The 27,938-nt window shown below is 42.7% G+C and overlaps 1 protein-coding gene and 1 pseudogene across 2 annotated transcripts in view; both read left to right on the top strand.

Moving 5' to 3' along the window:
* Window positions 1-539: 539 nt before the first annotated feature.
* LOC109487240 lies at window positions 540-13,160 on the top strand (annotated as a pseudogene).
* Window positions 13,161-15,786: 2,626 nt separating this feature from the next.
* Window positions 15,787-27,938, top strand: part of LOC109487268 (sodium- and chloride-dependent glycine transporter 1-like) — a 40,086-nt gene continuing 27,934 nt past the window's right edge. The window contains exon 1 of one of the 2 annotated variants that reach the window (XM_019791250.1): window positions 15,787-15,887. The gene's annotated coding sequence lies outside the window, so the exon portion shown is untranslated. Of the gene's footprint in view, window positions 15,888-22,612; window positions 22,629-27,938 lie in introns of those variants that run through there. The other variant, XM_019791251.1, reaches the window with a different exon arrangement.

Genomic DNA, 27,938 nt, shown 5'->3' with positions numbered 1-27,938 from the left:
TTCGTATCAGCCAAAGGCACGGTTCTGGATACACATGGGCTATCCGGAACCGTGCCTAGCACCTGAGCATGACTCTTGATAAAGCACGGTGAAACGTTGTTGAACGTTGCCTGCCTTCCCAAATGTACCGTTAGACGTTGCCGGCCCTCTACGATTTACCGTTCAGCGTTGCCAGGTCACCCCATACAGACCCCCCCTGCGTGTGTGCGTGCATGTGTAATACAATAGAAAAGGCGTGGTAGTCAGTGTTAACAAAATCCGTGCTTTCCTCTTGTCTACACTTCTCCGAGCACTGTCTTCTGAAGAGTCGGTCGCTTGTGTTTTTTTTTCTTCCTGACACCAGCTAGTCAAGATATACCGTTCAGCGTAACCTGGTCACCTCCATACAGACCCTCGTGTGTGTATGTAATAGTCCGACCAGTAACAGAAAAGGCGTGGGAGTAAGTGTTAACAATATACGTGCTCTCCTCTGGGTCTCCACTTCTCCGAGAGAACCTGTCTGCTGAAGAGTAGGCTGGTTGTTTTTTTTCCTGCCTGATACCAGCTAGTCAGGATTTACCGTTCAGCGTTACCAGTTCACCCCCATACAGACCCTTCTCTGTGTGTGTAATAGAAAAGGCGTGGGAGTGAGTGTTAACAAAATTCGTGGTCTTCTCTGGTTCTTCACTTCTCCGAGAGAACCTGTACAGGTCTGCTGAAGAGTCGTTCGTTTGTAGTTTCCCCCTCCTGACCCCAGCTAGTAAAGATGAAGACGGTTCTAGCTGTCTGCTGCCTGCTGTTGTCCCTCTGCTCGGAGTTCCGGGCGGCCGGCGCCTTCACCCCCTTCAGCTACTTCTCCCGCCTGGCTGCCAGCCGGCCCGGGAGGGGGTACGACTCGCGGCGGGGCGGGGGACGCGGCGGCGGCCGGGGAGGGGCCCGAGGGCGAGCCGGCGAAGAGGGGCGCGCGGTTCCCGTGGGAGTGGAGCGGCCCGATGGACCGGGTGGCGTGGGGCGGCGGCAAGTCCAACTCCGCGCTGGAGTACCTCGGACCCCGGCTCAGGAAATCCGACCAGGCCGACCTGCCAGCCTTCCGTAAGTTTCTAATATTGTTTTTAATACATGGTATTGGTTTTCCAGATTAGTCAGTTTAAGGCTTCCACGCATCAAGGCGGACCCCTACTGTTATCGAAAAGCGTGGAACCGTTCCTAGGACAGGACATTAAGCCATGGTCCACTAGTCATTGGTCTACAAACGAAAATAGCCAGGGCGATTTCTCCGTACAATTAACCTGTAAGTTCTGTACATAGCCTCTGTCTTCCCTGCCACGACTAGTGGAAGAGTAGCTCTTTGGTGAGCAAAATGGTTTTGAGATCACTTCTACTTTGTACCACGCACCATGTAGAGTAGGCGATGTCCTTGGTTCTGAAAGCCAACATACAGTGTAGCCGTGACGTTAATACACAGCACACATCACGCACCTGTTTTCCCCCATCAAGACCAGTGAAAGAGTAGCTTAACTGGGTGCATGAGGGCTCAATTGTTACGAGATGCTGTGTAGGCGATGTCCTTTGTGCTGAAAGCCAGGCTACAGTGTAAATGCGACGTTATGCACTGGTCAGCAGCGCCTGTCACAACCAGTGGATATTAGCTCAGATCAGCACCAGAGTAGCTTAACTGTTTATTGAGTTCATTGAGTTAAACTGGTTCGTAGAGTCCCAACACTTTTCTCTGTCAGATTCGATCAAGAATTTGACCCATTTCCGCCGACATTGACCGATGGGCACGGTAAAATGTTATCAGATTTCTCTCTGTATTGGGAAACAGTAGAAAACGTACTATCGCTCATTCAAATTTCAGCTTTCATTATGAAATTTCCAGTCTCAGTTCTCAATCATTAGATCAAACGGGAGCATGTATGGGAAGGATTTTCTTCATCGGTCAATCAAACTGTATAATCTAGCGCGCAATGTTTGGCTCCTGCCATGTCAGTGGCGCACATATGTGTTTGGGTTTTGCATTAATTGTAAATATCAACGCCATCAATGGTCCCGTTTGTGTACAAGAGATCTGGGCATATGAATACAGAATTGAAGGATTGATAACCACGGCTCATAACCACGGCCATATAGATATGAACATATGTGTTTTACATTAATTGTTGATACCAACGGCATTCATGGTCCCATTTGTGTGTGTGTCAGAGATCTTGATATATGAATACAGAATTGAAGGATTGTTTAGAAGATTAGGTCAGAGGCCTCATAACCACGGTCACAACCAACCATCCGTCAATCCACTGTCCACATGTCCGCGATAACAGTTCACGGGTCGAAGGCGTCAATACAATCCATTCATTTCATTTCTTATTTATTTTACCAGTATAGACCCATGACCTGCATTTTGGGTACCCCCTTGGTACATAAAAACCCAATTCAGAACAGCACACCGTAAGCCCAAACGCCATTTCAAACAAGAATACCTTAATTCTAACGCAGGTACAAGAAATAGAACACATTTGGTACAGGTAACCAACGTCTGGTACTGAATTTATTAAGTTACACTCAGAAAAGAAACTACTTTTAACGCACTGGTCTGGGGCATTTGAAATACATGTATGACGTTTTATGTTACCCAATAATATACTGTATGGCACAAACGTGTAAGATGTTCTGCGAGCATGTGGTCAAGGTAGCCAAATTTCAGATCATTTCATATCATATAAGGGCACAGGATTCTAAAGCATACATTTTAGGCTGCAAATAGATAGATTGAAAACCTCAGTAGAAGAAATCTCAATGCCTATATCAAACAATGGGAACCCTCTGGGGGTATCGGCTCAGTGGTAACGTCTGTTGACATTGATTTTCGCGGGTTGAAGTCCTTGTTCCGGGTGGTTTAACTCGCTGTGATGAATAACAGTTATCGGCTTTATCGACTGCGATTGGGAAATGGGAGTTAAACAAAACCTGCGCACAGCGTAAACGAGCCCAATAAAACAAGTCCTGTCGTTCTGATTGCCAACACAAGGCACCAAGTCTGGATGCGTGCACTGTGGTTGAAACATGGTGGCACGGTAGTCTGATGGATGTAAAATCTTTGGCGATACTGTTGGGTTAGAGAACGGAGGCCTACAATGCGGCACTTTGTTCTTGGGACTCGGGTTGAAGACTTGGAATCTAATCTAATGGTTCTGGGTTCGAACCCCTAGCAGGCCCCAACGTTGTGCCCTTGAGAAAGGCACTTAACACCTACTTCCTCACTCCACGTGCTCACTCTAGCTAGGTGAAAATAAGTACCTTTTAGGGACACCCCGCGCAGTTGGCTTAGAATCTAAATATTCTGGATTTGAATCTCTGGCAGACGATCACTTATCTCCTCGATCGACTAGGGTAAAAATGAGTGCCTAGCTTCGTTTAGGGTCACCCTCTCGGATGGGAGGAAAATTAGCTCTGTGGTGATGAGCTAAAACTGGTTTTCCCTGTCTCATTCGCAACTCCAAAGAGTTTGAAACACGTCACCACCGCTCAGATCGTGTTCTAACCCTCCGGCTCCAGCTTCAGTAAAAAAGACGAAATTGGTTTGGACTGGTATCAGGTTATACATGGCCTTAGGGACCACGTGTAGGGGCCGCATGTCAAATGGTGAAAAAGTACGAAATAGAGTGAAACAAAGCATGGGTTCATACGAAGACTCTCTAGCCACAGTAAAGAAATGGACACAGAGGTGGTATGGCCAGGTGTCATGGTATTCAGGGCGAGCCCAAACCATCATGCAATGAGCAGGATAGGTAGAAAGAAAACGGGTAGGCAACGGAAAAGAGAATGGACCAGCATGACACAATTAAAAAAGTCAAGAGAAACAAAAAACCGGGAAGTGTGGAGAAAAGTAGTCATCAGATCATAGGTGGTACCACAACTGTCGGATAATTAAGACTAAATGAAAGATGATGATGGCAATGAGAAAGCTCTGGCATCATTAAGAAAAACCTCATCCCGTGATATTTTGCCCTTTCCGATGTAGCGGATTAATTGTAGCAATCTGGGCCGATTTTTATGACGTTCTCTGGCGGTAATTTGAGTAGGCTACGGGGGTGTCCGGTTAATTACCGTCATCTCAGATCTAAAGGTCGCTACATCCGATAATTGTTACATGCAGAAAGTAGCAGATTCTGTAGCCTCCGGGCGTGCGGTGTCACTTTCTCATCGTCTATGATGTCATCAGCGGAAAGTCTCAATCCGGAGTTGGCTAACAAAAGGTTTGAACACATTTTCAGTGGATGCAGCCCCATTGTGTTTTTGAACGCCCACCTTCAATAACAAGCGCATGTATCTCATGGCCTGATACATCGACAGACGTACATAGACCAATCTGCCTGAGATGTTAGGCCTAGGAAAATGAAAGAAAAGTTATCTCGAGCAAGGTTAGCCCACCCTCCACTTACCATTACAAGTGGTAAGTACAGTATTTACAGTTTCAATATACCGGGAAAATTCCCCTAGCTCTTTTCAACGAGTGAATCCCGACCTAGGAACGACGACCCTTTCCAGTTGCGTGCAATCTGAGTGAGTGTGAGAAACGACAGATGCTATGTAACGTTACAGTATTTACAGGTTTCTTGTGCCGAAGAAATTCCCCCTAGCTCTTTTTGACTATGAACAGTTGACTACAGCTTAACATCCCGTCCTAAGTACGGCAACCTTTCCAGTAGCTTGCAGGTCGGGCGAGCGACAACAGCCGGGGCTCGAACACCCAACCTCTTCCAACCTCCTACAGCAATCGGAAGAGGGCAATGGGAAATCGTTACAGAATCGCCCTCGTAGAATTTAAGAGCGGCCATTACGCCGAAATCTCGTCTTTCACATAAACGCGGGGTCCTCACCCGATACTCCGTGCGGTGACGTCAGAAGGCGTCTACCATTACAATAACGGTGTCATTTGGTAAGGTTGTCGGCCTCGGCCTCGCACAACACCTTTCTTTGAATCTCGCTGTTTTAGGAACATTTTTTGCCTAAAAGTTACAAATCTTAACAGGTATGTTCTACACAAATATTACCGACTACCGACCCTTGCTAAATACACTGTACTGCGTACGATGACGTCAGGACGTGGCCACCATTACCAGTACGCCGTGGTGGGGTCGTGTGGCGCAGTCGGTAGCGCGTTCGGCTCACACCCAAAAGGTCGCGGGTTCAAATCCTGCCCATGTCACCGATCTTGTGCCCTTGGGAAAGGCACTTTACACGACTTTCACTCAGGTGTAAATAAGTACCTAGCTTCGGTTAGGGACGTCCCTCAGATAGGACGTTAAATGGAGGTCCCGTGTTTGGGAGAGCCACACCCCACGCACGTTAAAGAACCCACCACACTTATCGAAAAGAGTAGGGGACCTTCCCGGTGTGAGTGGTTCAAACCTTACAGTCCGGTCTTACGCAGCTTGTACGTACATGTACAAAACTGGTTTACCGGTTATGCACCGTGTCATCAGCAACCACTTACGGCCGTCACGTGTGCGGGCCATTCGGGGCGGAAATCTGCAGTAAAAGCCTGATTATGGTCATGATATTAATTTCTCCCCCGCGTGGATTCATTAGTGGTGATGGCTTCAGTCGTAACAAGTTGATTAGATCCATTAATAACTGTCAATCATAAAACGATCTGCAGTTTTTTTTTAGTATTTCTGCCTTTTGGATCGTTGTAAAATGTTGTAAAATGGAAAATTTCGTTTCTATGAAACATTTTGTAATTTACGTCGATGAAGGTTAGACATCCAGGTAATACGACACGCCAAAAAGCAGTTACTCAAGCAACTGGATATGATTTTGGAAACGGTCAAACGGTCAAACGGACCGTTTCCCAAATCATATCCAGTTGCTTGAGTAACTGCTTTTTGGCGCATTTTGTATTTTTTTTTATTAACAAGTGCAAAATAGCATGGTAACACCATATAAATTACAATTGTCTTTGCCTTAAGTTATGTGAAAATAACACAAACCAACGTAACGTACGGGTTCATACCGTACATGTTAATCGTAAGGTTCATGACAAATTGAGAGAACTCGGCTGTACATTTAGATGAAGAGGCGCACTAAAAGACATTTTAGTTAAGTCATCCAGTTATGTCATTAAACCTAATGAACCTCAAACGGGAATTCAGGGTCTTACTTTTTATTCCCTTTATGCGAAAATATTTCTTCTTCAAAGCTCCATGTGATTAGTGGCGCAGTTTTCCTGATGAATTTTGAAGGCGGCCATGAATAAATAGAACACATCAAGAGAAACGGTAATCCGCGAATCTCTGCGGCAGTTTGGGAGTTATTTTCCGGGTGTTACACACACAGCATGAGGCCGGGTCTGAAGTGACATCCAGAATCCAACTTCAACTTTGTAGCAGAGTCACTGATCCGTGTTTTGTCACTTAAACATACACTTGTTACAGGAACGGGTTGTTACACTTATTTAGAGACTCACATTGTGTACAGGATACATGGATGTTATTTATCATCATTATGTCAGCTATATGCCACATGTCCCTATGACAATTGGTCGCTTGACTCGCTTACACATCTAGAAACATAAGTCCTGTTGCTAGCAACTCTACCTCTAGACCAAGAGGTCGGGAGTTGAAATCCCAGAAAGGGTCGCAGTACTAAGAATTAGACGTCATGGGCCACGGTCTGATGTTCGTTGTACTTATCAAAAAGAGCTAGGGGAATTCCCCTGGTACAACGAACCTGTGTATACGGTACATACAATGTACATAGCGTTTGTCTTCTCTGTTACACCCAATGGAAGATTAACTCTTCAGTGCACTAAACTGTTACGAGATGCGGTGTAGGTGATGTCCTTGGTACTGAAAGCCAGGTTACTGAATATAACTGCAACGTTTTGAACTGAACACAGCGTTTGTCTTCTCTGTCACCACCAGTACGTAGAACTTTTAAGCTCTTCAGTGAGCTGGAAATTTTATTTTTATACCATTCTTCCCGTAAAGCCTTAGCCTGGGTGCCATCCAACTTGCTACGTGGCTCCTTGCACTCACTAGTCTCAGATCAAGACTTAAGCTAGAACAGCTCGACGCAAAACTGCGAACTCTTCTTCTTCTTGAAGAAGACTGGTATTTTGGGGGAGAGTTGAGAGTTGTGTAAGGTGCCTTCCCCAAGGGCACAACGTCGGGGCATGTAGGTGGAGTCGAACCCAGGACCCATGGGTTCCGTTTCGACCCCCCTACCAAATGTTACACACACGACGCCTTTTTATCGACTGTGGAAAACCAATCTATGATCTCGCACGGCCAGGCGTGACTGTAGACTGATTGTCCCTGACTAACCCCGCTGTCCGGCAGTACCGTATGGACAGAATCACTTCATTCTGTGGTGCCAGATCTTCAGATGTACATTACCGCACCTCCCGGGTTGCCCCGTCACGCCGGCAGTCTTTGGACAAGCGTTGATGAAGCCTTTGATAGCGACCCCGTCTCAACGCTCCCATGTGGTTCTCGGACGTAATCCTTTCGTCACGCCTGTACCTTATCTCTCTTCCCAGATGGACGAACAGGATTCTGATATATGCTCTGATACTGAAATGCTTAACAAAGACATTACTGAGGTAAAATTAGACCCGTGGAGTTATCACTGTTTGCTCAGAGAAGGTTCAAAGTTGCTCACAAAGACCAAACGGTGTTCTCTATTGTCAAAACTACAGGTTTATAGGTAGATCAATAGAGATTTCCCTAGCTACCAATCTCTTGAAAACTAAATATGTGCCGAGTTTTGTTTTCTCTCCGCCCATGGAAGTGGGTCTTGACAAACCATGTCTACCCCCAGTGACAATAAAAGATCGACTGCTTCTTTACGGTCGAGCCCTTCACCCACTCCTTAGAAAACTGATATCGTTTAGGAGAAGTATCCAGAGTCTTGAGCAGGTACTCCCTAGGATTAGGCGGTAATTAGGAGCTTGAATGATGCCAAACGCGCGGCACGGGGTAGGAATACGGTCGGCAGACAAGCAGAGAGATTCTCATCGGGATTTGATAGTCCCTATTCTTACTAAGTAGTCCTATCCAGTACCCAGCACCAGGTAGCTCGATATGTATGAATAACGTTCTAGGGCCAAACAAACGCTTCTTATTGAGGCAAAGGTGCCATATACGGAAGAACCATTGTGTCATGTGTCATGAACCATGTGTCAATTACTGTGTTATTGGTCGTTCCCAGAGTAACCATGACCGTGTTTATTTCTCGTTCCCAGCCTGTCACAACTCGGAGTGGCTGATCTACGTGGACGGAGAGTCACAATGTGGTGAGTACAGGGGATATGTTTGCTTGTTTGTTTATTTATCTGTACTTCGAGTACGTGAATATAAAACTGTTGCAGACTAGTAAGTCGGTGAAGGTTAGACATCCAGGTAATAAGATACGCCAAAAAGTTCTAGTAGTTACTCAAGCAACTGGATATGATTTTGGAAACGGTCAGACGTTTCAGGTAGCATCCAGTACCTTTCGTCTGAGACACTAAGAGGCCAGTGGAGAAATGCAGGTTTATAAGCACGAACTATTTACAACCTAACTTTACTCTGACGGGTTGCCAAACCGTCAACGACTGGCTGTTGTAAGATTGCTTTTCTGAGGAAGATTCTGTCACAGAAAAAAACTGTCTGGCCTGTCCAGGTGTGAGTCCTGGCTACAACAGATAAGTGTTATCTGTGAGCCTCACGCCATCATGTGTCCACGGCCTCATGATTGTCACAGGTTTAGTTGACAAGCATGACGGAGTTAACTCCTGGTCATTTGAGAGGAAAACGTGTCTGATTTTACAATCCTACTTAACTTATACCAGATACTGGCTTCTTTTACAGCAAGAAGGTCTCTAGAGAGCTAACTTTACTCCGACGGGTTGCCGGATCATGAACACGATTGTCTGTGTTAAGATTGCTTTTCTGAGGAAGATTCTGTCACAGAAAAGAACTGTCCGCCCTGTCCAAGTGTGAGTCCTGGCTACAACAGATAACTGTTATCTGTGAGCCTCACGCCATCATGTGTCCACAGTCTCGCGATTGTCTCAGGTTTAGTTAAAAGAAGCATGGCAAAACTGTCTCATGGTCTAGAAGAAAAAATTATCTGGCGAGACACGAAGTTTCAGAGGTTGTCGAACTTCCCAAGTTTTATCCGAAGCATGCCATGAAATCTGCCGAGATTGCACCGGAGTGAGTGCTGATGGAGTGATTGAGGTTTTGATGGGCGGGAGAGGAGGTTTTACGCGACTGGCAATCGGCCTGTACAGCCGGATGGTGATCATCGTCAGACGTTCAGACCTGAACTAAAAACGCTTGTACATGTATGTATGATTCCGCGTTCTGGAGAGTTTTCTGCAAATGTGGATCTGTAAACATTTCCTAGGGTGTTTTTGTACAAGTTCTGCCGGGCATTGTCATTAGGGAAGCTTCCGTCTTATGTATCCAGAAATATGACAGGTCAACAACTGTCTCACTGTGCAACAATACTGCATACTAAAATATTTAACTGAAAGGCAATGTACCATACGCTGTACGATCTTTGTACGATCGCAAACCAACAACACATCAATAAAAATTATATTATCGAGCTTTAAACTTCGGTCTACCAAACGCCAACCCCGCACCTGCGTCACTCCACAACTTCCCTACATCTTCGCCCGTTTGTCACACAAAGTTGCTAATTATCATGAATAGTTTGTTAGCTAGAGTAAAAGCAAACATCAACTAAGTGCAGGCAACATTTTACAGTCCATTTAGTAATCTTACTCCGCTTACTCCTGCTCATCACAGTTTATATTCTGCCTGGTGAAGTTGTGCCCTGATGTCTTGTTGGAATCAATTCACCATCAAATCCTATAAACACCACCACTTAATCCTGCCATATGAACAACGAAAACATCACGGCGCATTAGTTATCTAGGAGGGTAGTGGTGGTTACTGAAAAACATCTAAATGCATTGCCAAGTCATGTGGCTTAACGCGACATCTAAAGCTGGATGATTAACAAAAGCGGTCAACTTTACCACGGATGGGTACTTACTGCCAAATGCGGCCTTTAGCGTGATCGGCTGCCGAAATATTCTGAATTAGTTTTGATCATTATGGACGTCGTTATAACCCAAGGTTATAGAATAAAGTTTATTGCAATTACATGCCCGAGGTCTAAATGCAGGTACAAACAACATGTATGAAAAAAAAAGAAAATACAATGGTATGTGAGAATACGTCTAATATTATACTACATTCTACAACATACATGGCACTAGTTTTTCTGGGTTTGACTTCTTCTTCAATGTAGACGATGTCGGCCCCCGTCGAAGTGAAGGGTGCTGGGCCCTGATGTAAATAGCCTTCCTCACCCCTCCCAGGAAAGTATAAGCAGTATTGTTACAGCACCCTAAAAGTCCTCAGCCACCCTTCAATCACCTTCAGATTAAAACTTGAGAAATCTTGCTGGGTGCCACAAGAGATATGCGTTCAAATTATAGTGGTTTATTCTTTCCCCAAACAACGTTCTGTCTACAGTCTACAGTCCAGCTAATTTGCTTTACGAAAGTTGATATATTTGTTTAAAAGTTGGCTTTGCCATGTATGGATACAGGACAATAAGACTTGAGCCTGTTCAGCTGCTGAAGTTGAATACTCCGATCATCATAGCTTGTCGTTTTATTGAAGAATTGGTGAGAAATCTTGCAGGGTGCCAAGGGGACGACATCCCTGCACTGACGCGCAGACACGATCTCCCCACAGCGGCTGGTGCAACACGATAAGGACCCCGGGCTTTTGTCTGACTCTGAAATAAATTGTTTCCTGAGCTTCCTTAGATGAGTGCCAAAAAGGGGTACAGCCAAGACCATGCATCAACCTGTCGCGTTCCCGTCTTGGTGATCATTTAACACCCTGGTAATACAAAACAAATTAACCAACTGGATACATTCTCCGAAGAGTAAAAACGTTTCAGATAGCCTCTGCTATCTTTCATCTGTGTCTAAGAATGAGTCTGAAGGCAAGTTTGTTGGTTGATGAAAGTTCTTCTTTCATCCAAGAAGGCCAATTGCGTACTCAAAATGGATTCAATTAACTGGATAAATTCTCTGAAGAGTAAAAACGTTGCAGATAACCTCCGCTATCTTTCAACAGTTACTGAGAATGAGTCTGAGGACAAGTTTGTTGGTTGATGAAAGTTAACGGTAGATAACCAAGAAGGACATTTACGTATTGAAAATGGATCCAAGTAACTGGCCATGGATAATTCTCTGAACTGAAGAGTACAAACGTTTGAGATAGCCTCCACTATCTTTCATCAGTCACTGGGAATGAGTTTAAAGACAAATCCCAAAGGAGACTCTATCTGAATTGAATATAAATGAGGAACTTCAACTACTTAGACCTGTTGGACCACAGGGGCTACTGTTGTGTCCGGGGTTGGCAAGGCGGGGTCTGTCTGGATGTCTAACCTTCATCCACGTATCAGGAAGTTTGTGTATTAAAAAAAATCTTATAATGTTTACATTCCCAGAAGGAAAAAAAAACATTGCTGTTGCTCTGTTTCCTTTTCTTCCGTTCCAAACAAATAACGTCAATGACCTGGACCAGGCAGTTGTCACAATGGTAACTGGTGCTGTAGCAGACACCCTGTTGTGTTGGATTACATTATGTAGCAAGTGGCAGGACAGTGTTTGAGGGGCTGGTCACAATATACATGTGTTTGAGTAAGAATAAACAGAGCAGTAATTTGTAAGACTAGACCGTGTACATGTAAAGGTACAAAAAATGCATTCGCTTTAGAAATATTACCTTTCTAATTAATTATTTGTTTGTTTGTTTGTTTGTTGACTGCCTTATTTCCACCCCACAGTCCCCCCACTGTACGACACTGCCTACGATGACGAGTACTGCATCAAGGTGGACATGGGCCCCCTAGCGGGCCGCGTGGTGTGTGCATGCGAGCGGGGCGCGACCACGGTGGCCATGAAGGACGGAATGGACACCTGCGTGGAGATAGGTCTGAAATATTTTTACCTTTTACAGAAGGAAATTATAGAACTGTTTTTGCTTCTCCTCTTCAATAAATGAGGTCAATGACCAGATGGCTTTCACCACGCTAACTGGTACTGTAGCGGACACCCTGTGGTGTTGGGTTACATTAAGTGACAGGACAGAGGGAGATAACACCAGTTTCTCCACAAGTTCCTACACCCAAATCTGGCTTAAAAGAAGTTACCATAGGTCACATACCAACATAGAGTTCTTTCTCTATATATGTACTCTGCTCTTCAACTGAAACAGATGATTTGGTTGCGTATCACTATCCTAACATCTCTAATTGCCTCCTGGTTCTTTCGTCCATCATTCAGACGTGGTACGACAGGTAGGGTACTGCGGGCTGAACCCGTGTCCGGGCGGCTACACCTGTCAGGAGCTGCCGGTGTCCGGAAGGTTCAACTGCGTCAAGCAGACCCCCAAAGGGGAGGTGGTCGTGCCCAACTGGGTGAGTCTTGTCAGTCGCTCTCAAAAGACTATGACTTAACTGCGCAAAAAAACACGATGGCTCCGTTCAAATTTGAGTCTAAAATCATTACATAATGCCAAAGTACAAGTTAAAGTTAATTGTTCAAAGGGGAAATCGCCATGCCCAACTGGGTGAGTAGGAAGATTTCACTCTAAGTTAGCTTTGTGCAATGGCATGGATTGTTGTATTCAGGATAGTCCACGCGTATCCATACCAGAACCGTGCCTTAAACAAGTCTACGTTGTTGGATACGTGATCTAGTCTCCACGGTGACTGGCTAACTAACCTGGCCAGTTACAATCCGTGTGGACCAATTTCTACCATTTACAAATGTCTGGTGGAGATTAGAGACTATCCAGAACCGTGCCTGATCCTAACCCTAACCCATTCAGGCATAGAACTAGATAGACACGGTTCATGTCACTCGATACAACAACGTACAAATACAAATCCCGCCAAGAAAGGCATTTCCATGTTATAAGCCCTTGTTTGTGAGGCAGTGGTGTCTAGGTACATGTATCAAGTTACTAGTCGCCATCTTGGATCCGTTACACACCACCAACATGGCAGCTATTCCATATATGGAAGTTGTGACGTCACGAAGCTAAACCTTCTCATATATTTATTCCCTTCCAGTACGCTCCCGTGTGATGTAAGAAACAACTTACCCATGAGTCTGTGCGTATTCACGCGGGGGGTCTCAAGCGACGTTTCCATGGTAACCGCATCCACAGACCCTCTGAGTGATGACGTCAGCCGATCGGCTCCATATCCGTGGATTCTGACTGTACAAATCAATACACAAGATATTCCCTCTGTATAATTGTATACTCTAGTCTTGTAGTGTACGTACTGCTATATGAAGCATAAACATTTGAGTAGTTTGCGTATTCATATCGTACTTTGTTTATCTTTTCACATGTCAGTTTACTTTTATCATCTAGACACAGGCGAGGCCACTTGATAATTTCGGTTCGCGACAGTTTAAACTCATTCCGTGGTAGCTATCAGGAATATTCGTGAGAAAAAACAAACAACATGTACATATGGTACATGTCCACGGCAGTTGTTGATAGTGATACAAGAAATAAAGCAAACTCAACAACCTGTAGTATTGTGACGGCATGTGTGTACATATGTGTGTGCTTTATTTTGAAGTGCGAATTTGTAATTAGTGACACAATCAGTAAGTTACTAAGATAACTCACGATTCCAGTCCTTCGAGAAAACAACAAACAAATTTGCATTGAAAAATAAATCCTGTTGTGTGATTTAAAGAGGTCATCATTTCAGCGGAACCGTTTCTGGAACTATATACGACGTAAATGGCCGACTGCGAGAACAGGTTGTCTAAAAGTGAAAGTATCACAGCGCCACCTAGCAACTTGTATCATATTGCAAACGTTTCAGAGGTTATACATGTACTATAGCAAAGAAAACCTAATCCGTGGAGCCTGCTTACGCTGAGGTCACATTTCCAAACCGGGGCCCGGCAGGGATGTTTAGATTAAGGACAAATTAACAATCTATATCAATAATATACGTAAATAGTTCCCATTATTGATTTTTAAAACTTTTTTGTGCTTTGTTGTCTTTTATATCATACTTTTCGTTACATAAGACTGCCCGGCCGGGCCCCGGTTTGTAAATGTGACCTCAGCATTAGCGTCTACCAGGCTACTAGGGGCTGAAAAGAGCAGAAATTGGCCAAATACACAGATTATATGGACGTCAGGTAAAACTGTATTCCTTTAGCGGACCAACTCCCCTGGCATGTTATCTGTCTTTTTGGTCAATTTCTACTCTTTCCAACCACTTCTAATTCTGGAGCCTGGTAGAGACTGTACTTAATTATTGTCATCCAGATTTCCATACGAATTACGGAGAATCAGAACAGCTTGCCTCCTCCTTACAAAACTGGGGCACGCAGGCCCTTGATAAAACTATAAGTATGATTAAACCGCGTCCGCACCACCTGTAATGGGTGACACAGAAGGCCAATGGTCCGTACTGGTACTATTTGGGGATATCGGTGATTGCGTCTGAAGACAAAAACCCACTAACACCACTTCTCATGATTCGGTTTATATAGGTCAGCTTTTATTTGGGGGCCTGCATGGGAAGGGGGGGGGGGGCTGACTGCATGGCATTCCATCGACGTTTTACGCTAAATTCAGGAGGGCCACCTACTCATTTTACTAATTAGGAAGACACGGAAAACGGCTGTCAGTTCCTACAGTTTACGGGAAAATTGAAATTCCTCAGCTTGTCTAGTCCAGGCTACTTGAGACTCCATGTAGCATATTAATAGCCACTGGCCAAATACGAGCAGACTGAATGATATAGCAGTCCGGGAGTTGGCCGGCCATAGAGTTACCGTTTCCAAAAAACGGATATAGTACTTTATTAATGCAATGACGTCGTTTTACTCAGCAACACTCAGTTATGACAGCCATGTTTGATTTCACACACACACACCGGCCTCTCCAATTTTACCATTTTTGATCGATGAAATTTCAACGATAACAAAAATACATATCATTCAAATGTCGATCATAGATGAAGGGAAATTACTCAATCAATCAATCTACCAACCAATCAATTGATCAATCAATCAATCAATCATCCACTGATGATCGTCGATCTCTGAGCGCCCTAATTTTCTCACCGAACGAATAGGATCCGTACATTCGATCCATCTTTGTGAACATGATATGATTTTAATATATTCGTGCTGTCAGTGTCAACCGCTTGTATGCTAGCGCGCTGTGAAAACATGAATATGTAATTTATTCGGTGTAAATATCATTGGTATTGCTATTGCTTGGTTTAAAAACCAAAACCGACTCAGTATATTAAAGGAAGGTACGCCAAACCCCAATGACCCTGAATTCTATGATTATTTTACAAGGGAAATGTAAGAAAAATATATTCCTGGTTGAAGATAGACATGTGATAGACATGCGTCACTGTAAAAACCATACGTCATGCATGAAATATTTAAATTCTCGAGTGTGTTACCACGTGATTTTATGCTGACTAAATGCAAAAATTCGGACGAATTCAAGTGATTTGAATTCACTAAGTATATCTTCACCTTCCATCCAATATTTCCCTGAAACAACAGTATTGCAATTATTAATCACAATGTAGATAAGCCGCAAAGCCACGTCGAAAGAATATAAACAAAACGAAATATGGAAATCCATGCGCCAAGCTTGAAATTATGACGTGTAAAACACCCCTATACGGAGAATGGACGAGTCCTGGCCCCGCCCACGATGACGTCAGTGTAAGTGAAACTGAGAGGTTCACTCATTTCGCGCCATTACGAATCTGCGATCGGCGTGCGAAGCTGTCGTCTGCGGCCAACAAAAATCACGGTAAGGGCGAAATTTAGGTCATTATTTCCTCTGTCGTCCCCGAAATTCGCGTGATAGCCAGAGGCACGCCACGTTTAGGTCAGATTTAGTTTATTTTCGTGATCGTGACCGTTTTTTTAACGTACAATCGGTACCGTTAGTGTGCGCGGCTGGCGGCCTTTGTCACAAAATCGGCCATTTTTAACGGCTTTTTCCTCGCCAAAACTACCCCGTCTGACACCTTTACCCTTCGGGATCTGTATGCCTATGTTTGTACGTTTTCCTGTCTAATTTATACACCGTACTGGTTTATTTATCTAAGGTGTTAGAGATATATTTACCGCGGGCTGCCGTGCGCGCGAGGAAGCCAGTGTTTTTTCGGTGTTTATTTCCTGGCTCGCACGAGGCGAGGAGCTTTGTTCATGAGCCAACATGTCTGCTGGCCATTTTTCTGCGCTTTCCTACTGCAATTATTCCCTCAGAATCTCAGTCAGATCCTTAGAAATCCTTGAATTAAGTGCCAAGGGACTCATTGTAAATCCACGTGGTGTTTTCGACGTGTAACTCTACTCTATTCTACAGAAAAAAATAACAAAGAAACAAAGGACCACTCAAAAAGAAATCGGTGTAACGTTACTTATTTTCAGGTCTTGCTATTGATAGGGCTTTTCCATTCCCGCCGTTTGCATATCATTACAATACATGTTATTCAGTGACTCATGTTTTGTAGCAACTGTTTCTAGATGGAAAAAACATTTGAATGTATTTTTCCACTGGACGAATGAACATTTTACTTACTTAGGCCCGATTTAGACTGGAAACGGTATACCGTTTCGAAACGGTGCGAAACGTTTCGCCACAGAAAACGGTTCGTCTTTAGACACAGAGGCGGAAGCGTTTCGGGCCGCCCGTGGCGCAGGATGTTTCTGACCCACAGTGACCTATGATGACCTCCCCAAACCGCTTCTACGGTTTGCCTCATTGGCCTTATGATACTTTTGTTTCAGGGCCTTGAACTTCGCCCGAACCTGATTTGGGGTGCGTAAATACCCCTCAGCCGCCAGCCCGTCCACAAGCATCTGTATGCCCTCCCTATTACGCGAGGTCTCCAAGCGGGATTGTATAGTTTGATCGGCCCACGAGCTGATCAAGCAGCGGGTCTATTCTTGGGTCCAGACCCTCCCCTGGCCTTCTGCCATCCCCCCAGACATAAAGGATGACGAAAATTCGAGAAATACATGATATAAAATGGCGAAAATGGACACAATCGAATATGGCGCGAATCTAGCAGAAAATGGACGCGCGCGGGCTTATTAGCATGTGATTAGCATATGACACGTGACCTGGTTTATCGTTTCAAGAAACCCTTTGACTTTAGACCTAGCAAAAAGCGTTTCGGACCCCCCGCTGAAGGGTTCTGAAACGGTCGAAAACCACGATGGAGGTGGTTTTCGGAAACGGTCCGCGTAAACCCAAAACAAACCGTTTTTTCCTCTTTAGACCGGGAACGGTTAACCGTTCCGAAACGTTTCCCTGGCCAAAACCCCTTAAGCGTTTCTAGTCTAAATCGGGCCTTAGACCCGCGTGTACGTGTGTGTATGCTACAATAGCTTTGATTCAGATGTTTTAGAAAGAACAAAAGAGAACAATGGACAGTGTTAATAATTTATGATTTTGGGTGGGACCGTTCTAAAAACGGATTTCACGTCAACAGTTTTTCTGTAGAGGATGATGTATGGAAAAATTATATAATCTATTCTTCCGGTGGTATTGTATACATTTCCTGAAAAATGTAATTAGAAACAATGGATCTAGAGAAAATTATGCTACCTGATACTCTTTTGCATCTCAATACATTATGTTAATTGGTCTGCAAATGTATGAGTCAGGTAGTGTAGAGAAAGCGGCAGCCAGAGAATTTTCTTTGTTTGCTGAGAACAAACATCTAAGCTTGTTAGCGACACGACTTCTCCGAAAAACAAGTGCAAGGTAAATACACAGAGAAAACACAGGATTATTAGTCTCAAAATTGGACTAGAAACGCGAGGAATATTTTGTAGGTGAAAACAACACTCCTGCGTCATACATATATTTCCGCCCAAGGTCCTGGCTCATGTTTTTCACATTAGGCGAGCCACTAATTGGCTGCGTGCTGCCATGTTTTTATCCAAGTGTTCTTGGCTGTGTTTTCAGCCATGAAAGCGAAAGGGCTCTTAACTGGCGCCTGCAACTGTAATCTTGAGTATTTTATTGGAAGAAAAGTGTACTCAAGGTGTTTGCATGTCTGCAAGACCCCATGGACTCTTGTATTTTTCCTTGACTGTGCCCTTGTGTTTTAAGATGTACCAGCACTTGTTGACCCCACTTGTTTTTGTTTGTTGATTTGGCGGTGAAAGTCACACGGTCAGGGCTGACCAAGTGGCTACTAGTATTACCAAGCCCTGGTCCCGCTAAGAAAGGAAATATAGGAAGAAATTAACATTTTGAACATTAAATATCAGTAGCCCAGGAAGAAGCCAACATTTTAAGATTGATAGGTCAAGAAAATCCCCAATATACATGTACAACGAAAACTGAAAAAGTGACTGAGTGAACCCATAGAAATTTACGGAAGTGCAACTCATTCAGACATGGGTTAGAAATGTTAACTTCCCATTTTCTCACGAATATTGTGCTGTCTCTTGAATGGCCAGACCATATTAGCTTACATGTTGAGAGAAGTACTGGGGGAGGGAGGAACAGTAACCATGGTGACAGTGACGTCAAGAACTACAGGTACCTCGGCCAATCCTGACATTTTGTGACGGCAGGAAAAACAGATTTTTGTGTGGGCTGTTGGCAACCTTGCACAGTATTTCAGTGTGATATTGCATTTATCACAAGCTGTGTTAACTAATGCACGACATGTGCCTGTAAAATTATTCAGGATAGTACACCTCACTGGTTTACCTATAGGCTATACATGAACAAAATCTGCACTGTTTCTCACACTAGTGATGAGTAAATTGAGTGCTGGAATATCATGAAAACATGTTAATTTGTAGGTAAGGTTTTTAGCTGTGACACATTTCATAAATAGAAAACATCACCCAACCTCACGGATCATTTTTGTGCGACTGACTGTGCAGTGATCATGAGTGAGTGACTGGACTTATATGTGCAAATATTTTATATAGAAAATGTATTATATAACGGTTATATATGTATTATATAGGTCTCCATTGCTAACCTCTGACACGCCGGCCTATATTACTCAGATGTTGCTATATTTACTCCAGCGTGTGTTGTTTTTCACTTTATGGGCAACGGAAACAACCATCCATATATGTGATCAATATCTGGCATTTTCAAAGATGTACACGAATCTTCACATTTTGTATCTACACCAAATGTTTAGGTATCAGTATTGTCTGTAATGTTGTAAATAATGTCTGATATGGAAGTGACTACATGTATGTGTATTTACACTTCCTAATATACGACATACTCGAATTGATACTTGAACTGAGGGTCATGGTATATGTATGTCATTCATCTGTCAAACCTCTGGTCTGATATATGTACTAGTATGTTGCTTCACCAGATACATATATAGTTAGTAAGACATCCTTTGATAAAAAAAAGAATGCCACCTAAAAACACAACAAGGGTGACAATCAGTAAAAAAAAACATTGATGTTGTTTTTAAGGATTTGTACATGATTAATCAGATTGTGCCTGAAGTGTTAATTTGTTAAGGCCTTATGTTTGTTTGCATCACAGTATGTAACACAAACTGCAGGTACCATGTATGTGCAGGGCTCGAAATTCTTTTTTGGGAATAGGTGCACTGGTGCACAAAAATTTTTTGGGGTGCACCATATAAAATGAAATACATGTAAGTAGAATGTCAGTAAAACTAATTATGTTTCATTTCTAAAAAAATTGCTACAAGCACAACAATAATTCTATTATTTTTCTGACACTGAAATGTTAAGAATATGCTGTATACTATTATACATATAACATTTTTACATACAAAAACCTAAGAAAATATTTGGGTGCACCCACAGAAAAAAAATTGGGTACATAGCTCCAAACTTGGGTGCACTTTAAGGTGCACATGCACCCAGTATTTCGAGCCCTGATGTATTAGTTCCACCAGTATAGTATTTTATGTAGCATGACCTGAACTAGGCCTCCATCCAGCAGCACCATATATGGTGTACACAGCCAGCTGCTTCCGATGTGTCGTCAGACAAGGCAGGATTCTTCCCTTGACCTTGGAGCCAGACTATATAAGGACAAGGAACCACCAAGGAGACTCTGTGTGTGTGGGAGGGGGGGGGGATGCAGGAATGAAGAAAAAAGGAGTTGTACAGTAGTACATGTATGTGAACTGAGAAAAAAGGAAAGGACAGCTGGTGTGTTACGCCGTAGGGCGGTTATACTGGCTATACTGGTACAGATATTGAAAGACACATATTTGATAGAGAAAGTCTAAGAGTTAACACCAAAGAAAAGACTAACAGTCACACATACACACATGTACACACACATACATAAATTTTATCCTTCTTTCTCTACTATAACTATAACTAGCAGTTGTGTCTGTGTAAACAAGTCTGATCAACATCCCAGGATAGTTTTCTGTAACATGTGTCCAAACCCCAGAGCCACACTGGAGAAACAGGTGTAGGAACACTGCTATGGTGGCATGGATGGCTAGCCTGTGTGAGTTATGGTACTTCTACAAATAAATTTGTTTTTTGGGCTGATTGGACCTTCTTTCTGACCAGTGGAAGGACTGCTAGGATCCAGAATCATGATGAAGTCACAATCATCTTGCAGATCTTTTGGTAGCTAAAAAAGACAGTATCAAATTTGCCAGCTAGTTACCATTTGGTTTGCTGTGATTTGGCGTAAAAAAAAAGAGACACCAGACTGACCAGTACAGAAAAAGCCTGTCGAAAACACCCCAAAACACACAAAAAAATAACCCACAGCCTAAACGTCTGCTTGGACTTGGAGAGTAGTGATGTCGGACCAGCAGTGTTGCCAGAATACAGCTATTCTGGGGTTGTCAGCAACTGAACCATGCTTTGTTCTTTGGGTTCCTGTCCTTTGTTTGACTTGGCCAGAGCTGAAAGAGCATTGACTCTGTAAAAGTAAATGAACACAAGAAAATCCTTTCACGCTTTTTCTAGGAAAGATTTTGAGCGTGATTTGATTGAACATTCAGAATGTCGTGATTTCGTTAGCATAATTCTGTTTATTTTGTGAAGTGGACTAAGCCCGTGCCAAGTTAATCTGTTGTTTCTTGGATTTGAAATAATGCTAAACTGAAAGATCAACACGAAAATAGAGTCTGATTGGAAAATGCCTTCCTATATACACACAATTTCATGAGTGTATAAATGGAAGTTTTCTTCCCAGCCCTCTGTTTTCTGTTTTCCTCTTGCTAAATCTTTACTAAAAGGTATCCAAGAACCAAAGATTTGAATTTGTATGGCCTGCAGTGGCAGGTGTTGTAGCATTGTCATGACTGAACAATGGAGGATTACCATGCATACATTGTACATCTGCCACCAGCTGTCAGGGTTTGTGACAGGGAATTATTGACACTTTTACATTGACAATGCCACACTTTAATGATGTAACACTTTGATAATGCTACAGACAGCAGCACAGTCATGGATTGTGTGGAGATACAGATCTTTTGCATACAATGCCACTTTTATAACAAATGCTTACTTGAACAATCACAGTTTTGGAGCTGGCTTGTGCCAGGCTATACATGATTTATGTGCATATAATATATTATTGATTGATGATACTTCAGAGTTAAAACAAAAAATGTTACAATTGTCAGCTTAGAGACCAAACAAGTATTATACAGCTTTGCAACACCAGCATTAGGAACCTGTTAGATGTGTGTTACTGTGTACTATTGTTACTGTAATAATATGTTTGAGGTATGGTGTTAATCATTCTATTAATGACTGTTTTCGGAGTCATCCACATTTAAATGTTGCAATTAAACATTTTTGGAATCAAAAATATGCAAAGATAATGCTACTTGCACTTTGGCAAGCTAAGAGAACGCAGGATCTGATACAGTGTCGTAAATCACATAATATGGAAAGCAAAGTATTTACAGCTTTGATCTGGCTGAACAACACTGACATGACAGCGAAAACTGAAACCTGCCTGGCATGTCCCCAGCAGTGCCATAGCAACAGTTGCTAGGCAACGATGTGTGACATTTGGCAGGGACAACGCTCTGTGCCAAGTTCATGTTGCTGACAGCTCTCTGTGCTGTAAACTTGTTTTTTTTTAGTTAACTTAATTTGGAGGTACCACTAAGAGTGGGATCTGTATCGGTATAGCAGGTGTAACAACCCTTCGGCGTAACACACCAGCTTCGCAGGCACTTGGCACGGCGGTAGCTGGCTGTATTACACAGGAACTAGGGTTCAATCTGGCTGGAAAACTGGTTCGTCAGCAAAAGCTGAAACTAGCATGTCCTGCCCCCTGAATGTCTAACAGTCCCAACAAGTGTGTGGAATTTGGCAGGGACATGTTGCTGACAGCTCGCTGTACTGTGAACTTGTTTTTTTAAGTTAATTTAAGTCCTTCCAGAACAAACCGGTTCCTTCTAGTTCCTTCTCGACTCAATCAAGGCCTTCTGAGCCAGAAATATAAATCTGGAACAAGTGTACAGTCCGTCATATACATACATGTAAGGCTGTGTTGCACTCCCCAGTGCAGTTCATTTAAGAGGTAGGTTTTCCTGTTCTTGTCTGTGGTTCTGGTACTTTGTACTGTACATGTATCTGTTTGTTGTCAAGTGGTTGTGGTTCGTCCTCACCAATGACCTCACGTTAAGTTGTGTGTGTCCGGCTGTGTCTTACTTTTACCAATCCTATATATACAGGCCACAAGTTGGGCACATGTGGGTTGCTGGAGTCCTATTGGTTTCAATGGCAGGTGCCTGTCGTATCCAGAACTGTACATATCTAGTTCTATGCCTGAATGGGTCAGGGTTAGGATCAGGCACGGTTCTGTATAATCTCTGTGTAGCCAAGTGCTAGTATTGTAGATATGCCTCAGGCACAGTTCTGCGTGGACCATCCAGATCCGTGGTCCATGCTTATCCAGAAAACTGTGCAATAACTAAGTTTCTGGATAAAGCATGCATATGATATGGTTCTGAATGCAACAGTAGTCACCCACTCATTCACCTGTTAGAGAACTCCCATGCCTGGTGGAAGAAAATCTGTATCCTTATTTGGGCATACTCTGTGCTGAATCATTTTCAGACTCCGGAAGTCACAAAATTACATCAGTGTTCCATCAAAATTAAATTTGCAAGCAACGATAACAATCAGGATTGGGTCTGGGTGGTGATATTAGAAATATGCAGTCCCGCTAAAATAAAAATGGGAAATGCTGTGTAGTGTTGAGTTTAAAAATAAAAAAATACTAGTGTGAAATGGGTCATTCGCAGATTGATGGATTTATTCCGTGTTATGGACAGACATCTGCCAAGTATCTATCGACTCTAAATGGACAGAAAGCAAACAATAATTAATAGATCAATAAGTTACTGTAGGAGGAAAGATTTCATTACGTTTGTGGTAGCGAAACGTCAATGAAAATCAATGAATATTTTATATGTTGTAAATCGTTTCGAATCAAATATCAGTGCCATGGAAATTTACCACTTCCCAAAAAGCAAAAAAATTATAAGCTCAGCTGTTCATACCCAAAATTAAGAATTATATATTTTTTTTTGCTGCATTTTTTATCATTTATATTTCAGGTGTAAATTTTCAACCCGCTGGCCAAATATACCATCTAATTTTTTTAGTAATTAAATCTAATTCTTTCGCTGTAAAAATCTAAAAGGTACAACATTAAAATATTAGGACACAGTCTCAGACTGTATAAGTAGATATGGAGGGCTCAGTTCCAGTTCATGTTTTTCATCGGCAGAAAATCGGATTCCCCTCTTGTCCCTCTTACTCCTGCCGGCTGATTATTATTCATGTCAGGTACTTTGTTCCACATAAAGCACACCTTTGGGAGAATGGGGCTGTGTTCGGCGCAGATAGGGTTAGGCCTTGGGAAAAAATGTTGTGTTTCCTGTTTCCCAACCGACCCTAGAAAATAAACTGCGGACCCTAGACTTTTTTTGTGTGTGGAGTGTGGACCCCTGCAAGGGACATAAATTTTTTGAGCTGATAAACATTTTCTAGCTCCATGATCTGACACCTGACTGATGAAACGTTGTGCAATCGGTTTTTCAACATTGACGTTGAAAAATATAATGTTTGTCTTGCATGTTTTACTTTGATAAACTGTATTGTATAAGTTTGATCCCTAGAGATTGCCAAAGTCTAATAAAAAAGAAAGAAAAAGATAATCCCTACCTACCAACCCTAATTTTGTTAGGACTGAAACAGGACATTGTAGTTGTACAATCAGTTTTCCAACATTGACTGAAAATTTAAGTGTAATGTATAAGTTGGATCACTAGAGATCGCCAAAGTCTAATAAAAAAAAGAAAAGAAAGAAAGAAAAAAAATTACCGGCCCTAATTTTTTCAAGACTGAAACGGCAAACGCAACATTTTTTCCCTCTGCCAGAGAAATTCATGACGTGACGTGCGCCCGCGGGAGTGGAAAATCACGCCTCGTGCCGGCCACGCGCGCGGTGCGTGATCTCTGCACGGCACGCTGGGATTGGGCAACGCCGGAATAATGGGAACCTGCAGATCAATATTCCGCCTCGCCTCGAAATTCATTTTTTGAGATTTGGTGGTGCGCCGGTGCAGGGGTCTCCCCAGAAATTTTTAGGGTAGAGATGCCCCCTAATCGATAAATGTCGTGAAAAAAAAATCATTGAGTGAAAATACTAAGAGAAAACCCTAAATTTAAACATTTTGGGAGAGGTGCTAGGATTTTGGAGAGAGGGGGAGTTGCTTGGGAAGAGCCCACTGGTGGGACCCACTGGTGCACCCAATTGTAATTAAGATAAGAAATCAGGTGCATAAAAAATTTTTTGGGTGCACCATATATAAGCTGAAATAGGTAGAATGTCAGAAAAAACTGATTGTTTCATTTCTAAAGACAGTGATCCTAAAGCAGTGATTTTATTACTTTTCTGACACTTAGATGTTAAGAATATGCTACATACACATGTACACTACTATACATTTCACATCTAACAAACGTAAAAGCTATGAAAATATTTCGGTGCACCCACAGAAAAATATTGAGGGCACAGCTCCAAATTCGGGTGCACATGCAGCCAGTATTTCCAGCCCTGCGTCTTATTTAATAACAGGGAACACTGCAGATTTACTGTCTGCCCTACATTCTCTGTCACAAGATAGATGGTGGTTATATAGTTTTTTGTGTTATCTTTATTTTTGCACTGAGCAACATAGACAAAGACAATAATTATAAAACCAAAACCTCAGCTTGTAATCGATCATAGTCTCATGATTTGAATGAAGTTAAATAAGCGTCTAATTTATGCACTGGGTTTATCAGCAATTTTATGCAGTGCATTCAGTGCTAGCAGTGTCCATCCAGATGTAGCCGGAAAATTGTACACCAAGAAACATTGCATGGCTCACTCTCAGAATTCTAAAAAAAAATCTGTAGCTTTCCTCCAATCTAAATGGAGTGCTTGGCAGACACTTTACAGAGGAGGGCAGGAGTCCAACATAAATACATGAAATGACTGACGTAAGGGAACATCAGTGGTTTACAACTGAGTCCTTCCAAGAGAAAAGAGGCTGAAGCATTTCGTGGGGCAACAAAAACATTGGCAGCCAGCCACACCCCAGTTTCACATTCATTGGTATTCTGTTCACACAATATTCTCCACGTAACCTGCGTGTTTCGTTAGATACCAAGAACTGTTTTATTCATGAGTCATATGAATAAGACAAAGAGCTGCTTCCATGTCCATACATGTTGTGAAACGTATTGCATAATGTTGTGAAGAGAAAAGCAAGACTCATGATTTCAAATTTTCTTTTATAGATATGACTACGAGTACATACATATATGGCCCAGGCCAGTCAATTGATACAGGAGCCATGTAATGATGTATATTCATTCGTACATGTATAAGGCTGAGCAGTGTTTTCAAAGTAATAATACAGTTTCAGCCTGCATTTTTCAAAACAATTTCGGGTCTGCAATGGTGCAACTGTGCAGGCTAAACCTGTTATGGTCTCTGAATCAGACATTGTTAAACAAACGATTTTTAAATTCACTCCTCACCATTCTGAATACATTGTAATTTCCTAGCCCCAGTGGAGTTTTATTCATTCTCATTGTCTGAGTTTTAACCAAGCTCCCTTCAAGCCGTATCTTTCCCCAAATGGCTGTTGTGTACATGCCAGGTTGACAGATGGAGCAAACTGTCTCCTAAAGGTCCTCACAAAGATGCTCTAGAGTGATCTCGCCAGGCCTTCTGAGCATAGAGCCCCCCTATGCTGTGATTTGGACCCCCTATGCTGTGATTTGGACCCCCTATGCTGTGATTTGGACCCCTACGTATGCTGTCTTTCAAGCAGCATAGGGTTTTTTTTGGGGGGGGGGGAACCTTCATAAATCTTGCAAAAAATGAAAATATAACTTTAGATTGAAGCTATAGCAAAGGGAAAACCTTAAGTTTACAAAATCCCCCAATAAGTGAGAAATAGTGTCTCAGTGGGTTATGAGTTTCAAAATTTTTAGGCTCAATGTGCGACTTGCGCCGCGAAAGTTGCCCTTCTGTACCTGACCCCTATATTATTATGCTATGAAAAAATCCTGGTGAGAACACTGATGCTGCCAGGTATCGATTCGTTCCTTCATGGCTTTAAATGTCCCAGTCAAGCAAATCCCTGAGTGAGTTCTGCGATCTTTCATTATCCAGAGATGAGTTGGATCATGGTAAGTGTGGGGTGGACTGCCTCAAAGGTGATCTACTGAACGTGCTAGGACTGCAGATGAGGAAGAAGTGGTGATAACCAAAGATCCAGTTTTTTTATCAATTTTTTTTCTTTCTGTCTTTATTTCAGGAATCCATGGCCCGTATAAAAGAAAACATACAAATAGAAATACACCTAATAACAACAGTTAAAAATATGGCTTATATGTACAGACAGAGCTAGATACTGCAGAAGAATCTTGTGCGAAATCTGTTTGTCAACCAAATTTCTTAGACAGGAGCCCCATCTCGTCCATGCTAGCTTAGCTTTTAATGTTTTCACAATGTAGACTTCAGTCAAGCAGCTTCATTATTGAAGCATTTCAATGTCTGCAAAATTGCCCTGCAGCCTCCAGAGTAATAAACCATTGCTCAGTGGGGTTTAATTGCCTTACTGAAGTCCTCCGCTGGCATTTGAGAATTACTGGGTGCCCACTAGAGGGAGTACATCTCTGTCCTTTATTGCTGTGGGACTGGTGTGCAAATGCCTTCCACGCTCTGATCTGATGTATGTTTGCCATAAAATGCTAATCTCCAAGCAGATCCTAGGGTGGCAAAAGATAGTATCAAATTGGCCAGGCAGTATCCATTTGCCCGAGAGGGTCCAATATATATATGCCACCCAGCACTGCCTGGCCAATTTGATGTTGTTTTTTGCCACCCTAGGATCTGCTTGGAGATTAGTAAAATGTGAAGTGCGCAAGTTTCATTTTGTTTGTTTCTTGCTGATGAAATTTTGAGTCCAGAGATGACCATATTCAACATTATCGACCATGTATAGTCTACATACAATCTGTTAATAGGCACTCTGATAGTCAATGAGCATTCTGATCTATAATACGATTAATATCTGTTGATAAGCAGTATGTAGTGTATGATGAAGGGAAAGAGAAATCACCCTTTTTGGGTCCCACAGACAGATGTGTTTATGCACATCACACCGGTTATGAAGTAGGTTTTTCAATGATGTGTGTGCATGGGTGTGCATTAAAACTCAGGGAATGACCTTTATTGCAATGAGGTTGGTTTGCAAATGCCTCCTGCACACTGATGTACTGTGGGCATAAAAGCACTGGTGTTACAGGTAGAATACATGAA

Source organism: Branchiostoma belcheri, unplaced genomic scaffold (genome assembly GCF_001625305.1).
Source record: "Branchiostoma belcheri isolate BF01 breed outbred unplaced genomic scaffold, Haploidv18h27 scaffold87, whole genome shotgun sequence".
NCBI lineage: Eukaryota > Metazoa > Chordata > Leptocardii > Amphioxiformes > Branchiostomatidae > Branchiostoma > Branchiostoma belcheri.
Note: the sequence above shows the minus strand (reverse complement) of the source record. Positions and strands in the feature narration are given on the sequence as shown.